Source organism: Thunnus albacares, chromosome 11 (genome assembly GCF_914725855.1).
Source record: "Thunnus albacares chromosome 11, fThuAlb1.1, whole genome shotgun sequence".
NCBI lineage: Eukaryota > Metazoa > Chordata > Actinopteri > Scombriformes > Scombridae > Thunnus > Thunnus albacares.
In genome coordinates, this window is record NC_058116.1 from 31594377 (window position 1) to 31598387 (window position 4011).

A 4011-nucleotide genomic window follows, 5' to 3' on the forward strand; every position below is an offset into this window, starting at 1 on the left:
CTCCCGCAGTCAGGGGTGTTCCCCAGAGATAAAGCTGAACTACTGACACACGCTTCATGAACACTTATTGTAATTTTCTTAAAATTAAAAGCGTAATAAAAACAAAAACAGGATTTTTAAGCCTCTTTCCACTTTTATTCGAATACAAATACAAATAATTTTGCTGCCTCAACAAATACAGATACAAATACAAATACTGGGCTCTCTGCACATCCCTAATAGATACAGTTTATACATGTAGAGAGGCTTTGTCTGCTGTGTGTGGTAGAGCAGGAGAACTCATATACAAGTCTCAGAGGTCCAGGAGGAAATATATATTTCCACTGCACCAAAGTAAAGGTGCATTATGATGCTATGTGAGTACAAAAACTGCAGAACTCTGTGCATGAACAGCATTTCTGTATTAATGGGAGATGTGAAACCGAGTCCTTAAACCTGCAGAGACACTGCTGTAAGTGTTCATTAATGAGTTCATCACTGTATTCATTGATATCATGGCTTCAGCTGGTTCCTGTATCTGAATGATGACAGGTGAGGTGACGTAAGAGCAATGTGTCACTCTAAAGCAGTCCGGGTCAGGTTGCGGTTAAACGTTGTTGTTTTGTTGTTATTCAAAAAAAAAAAAGAATAATCCTCTCAGGTTGTCTGCAAAGAAAAACTGTTTCCTGTACTTGATGAGTTTTCTCTCGTTTCTGTAAAACCCTTATCTGAGAGTAGAATAACACAGGAAATAAGAGGAGAATGTAGAGAAACCAGTTCACATCCTGCTGCCGTCCTTCCCGCTTTTCTCTCTTAAACTTTGAAACAGTCATTTCTATTTAAATCCAGATGGATTTTGCCATCAGCTTCATCAGCCATCCCTCGGCTCTCCGCAGTTCTACAAACACGTCGGGTGTTTCTGATGAGATATGTGTGAAGTGTAAAAATAACCACAAGGACAGTGTGGAGCTCAGATTGCCTCCTGTAATTCCAGTTTGTAAGTGCCTTACACAAACATAAGATACAAATAAAAAAAATACCCCCTCTAGTCTTACATCTGACAGAGGAGCAGCCAGGAGGTTCATGACGAGGGACCTCAGCTGAACACAGACTGCTGTGAAGATCCAACAAATAAGATCTTAAAACAAGTGGGTAGCCGGTGTAGTGATGCTAAAAGTGGAGTAACATTCTCCTGGTTTTAGTATTATTATAGTATAGGAGCTGGTATTGTAGAAGACAAGAAAGTCCATGTTTGAGACGGATCAGGGTGATGTTGGTGCCTCCTGTGCTGTAACATTACTCACTTCTATCTCCTCACTCTTTTAAGTTATATGAAATTTTGAAATATGTGGCTGCAGAGCGAGCGGTGTCACACCCGAAAGTCAAATCAAATCTGCAGGAAGCTTCATCATGAGCCCAGTGTTTATGTAACTTCTGTAGTCGCAGTTTGCATCAGTAAAAAAGTCTTTACAGCCTTCCAGAGGATGGAAATGTATGTCAGTAATGGCTGAAATTCATTTTTGGAGACAATCTTCCCTCCGTTATCAGCCAGTGGTTGTTTGTGTTTGGCACATTTTACAGCCGACCGTCTGCTGAGTTTTAAAACATGGTTTCTTCCTGTTACTCAGCTAAAGGAATATAATATATCTGTGCTAAAGCTAAGCTAACAACCTCCGGCTACGTTTGGCTGTCTCACTGTTCAGAAACTTCCTGTTGAGTCTCAGCTGAGCAACAGAAGAATCAGACTCTGCTTCATAGACGCTTTATACTGTCTAACATCTCCAGCTGCAGACATTACTGCAGGTAAACATGCTGCTGCTTTCATTAGGGCCTATTCTGATTGGCTGAGGGGTGAAGGTGGGAGGACACACCTCCAGCCAATCAGAGTAGGTGTTCATTAATAATGCAGATTTTATGTAAATAAACAGTCTGCTGGAGGACAGAGAGGAGTCTGAGCTGTAAGGAAAGATAGATTTAGAGAAAACTAAACAATGTTTGGTGAATAAAATGTAACAAATATGTTTAAATCAGTATTTATAAAAAATAAGTCAAAAAGGCCAAAATACCAGATCTTTAAAAGTCTTGAGATTGTGAGAGTGATTTCTGGTTTATGCCCGTTAAAACATTTCTGCAGTGAGGAGACTAAACAAAAACTAAAAACAACTTCTGCATTTTTACAAGATAAACAGGACTGGACAAGCTGCTGATATAATATTCAAAATTGAGGCTGGGGACACTGGAGACACATATTCTGTCACACCCTGCCTGAACTTTGTGTGTTTTTTGGTCTCTTTGTGTTTTTGTGTTCTTTGGGGTCTCCTGGTCATGTGGGTGTTCTTTTTGTATTTGGGTGGTGGGTCTGGACCGCCTTTTGTTGTTTGGCCTGGCGTGTTGTGTACTCGGGTTTGGGTTCATGGTGGTTCTTGGACAGGTTGATGTGGGTTGTATTTGGAGTTTTGTGTTTTCTGGGTTTTGGTTTTGTTGCTGTGTTTCCCTTGTGTGTTCATGTGCTCCTCCTCACCTGCCCTTCATCACCCTCGTTAGCTCTGCTTCCTGTGTTTCCCTCAGCCAATCACTCCCAGCCTGCCCTTGTGTCTTGTCACCTGTTCCCCCATTCCCTGATTAGTTTAGTCTGTATTTAAGGTCTGGTTTTGAGTTGAGTCTTTGTTGGATCATTTGTTTTGTTCAGCTTGTTCTGGTTTGCCCTGTCCTGCAATCTCTGCATGCTGGTCTCTGCAATTGCATCTGTTCCTGCTACTCAACCTGACATATTTATACCAGGTGTAAATGTAATCAGGTTAAATCATATCATTTTTAATGCAAGGTGTAAAGGGACTCTGAGATGCCTAAATCCACAGAACAGCTGTGGAAACTTCTGCAGGAACAACCGACTGAGAGCTGCTGCTGTTTTAAAGGCAAAGTGTGATCACGCCAAACGTTGACTTCATTTAGGTTTCTTCTGTTTACTCAACTTTCTATCACACTAATTGATAAATAAAAACTATTCATGGCATTATTTTTGAAAGCATCCTCACTGCACAGAAGCATCTGCCAAATGAAGCTTTGGTGAAAGTTGAAGAAGGAAGATCTCTTCTCCGGTGTTCTGCCTTTATTTCACTATGGATGGAAGTCTGGATTTCCTCCTGTTCTGTTCTTGCCTTCCCACGCTGTCAAAAATCCCTTCATTCACAATTCCAACATCAACATAGTTGACCAATTATCTCTCAGCCCACATTCCTCTGGCCAATCAGTCTCTAGATCCCGTTTTTTTAAATATTGCTGCCATTCTGCTATTCTGTCTTTCAGAACTATTGTTGTGCGACCCACCTGCTCTCCATCACCACCATGACCTCCATGATATCCAGAGAGACTCGTCCATCAACCACCTGCCTGCTGGCTCCACTCCACCACCACCACCACCACCACCACCACCAGCGTCTAGACTCCGGGGGGGATCCTGTCCTGTCTCCTGTCTTCATTACGCTTTATGAGGATGCTTCACATCGATGGAGTCTAATCACCAAAACTCTGTCTGACGCTAACATCAATAAATATTGTTATACATTTCCAACTGATCTCTCTTTGTCTGATGTCTTTGGCAGAGCTGATTAAGAAGCTGTTGAGAATGTCTCAGACCAGGGGCCAGATTAATAAAATGATTTATGAAGTTACTGTACTCATGGTTCTGGTTGTCAGTAGGGGCACATACACAAGCCTCATTTCCACTCCCACAATCAGCCACATATGGATGAAGATACGCCCTTAAAGGACGGGTTCACAGTCAGGAGCCCAAATGAATATTAAAGCTGTTTTTCTTGCTGTAATCATTCCTCTTGTTCATACGGACCATTAGAAGATCCCTTCATAATGACCTTACAATGGAAGTGATGGAGGACAAAATCCACAGTCCTCCTTCTGTGCAAAAATGTATTTAAAAGTTTATCTGAAGCTAATATGAAGCTTCAGCATCCAAATGAGTCAAATCAAGTAGATATCTTTCAACGTTACAGTCTTTTTAGTGCCAAAGTTCCT

The 4011-nt window shown here is 41.4% G+C and overlaps 1 long non-coding RNA gene across 1 annotated transcript; it reads left to right on the forward strand.

The window, feature by feature from the left end:
- The first annotated feature begins 2839 nt into the window (after positions 1–2839).
- Positions 2840–3550, forward strand: LOC122992148. The gene is made up of 2 exons (XR_006405989.1): positions 2840–2931; positions 3286–3550. It is a non-coding gene; the product is annotated as an uncharacterized LOC122992148 (long non-coding RNA).
- Positions 3551–4011: the final 461 nt, after the last annotated feature.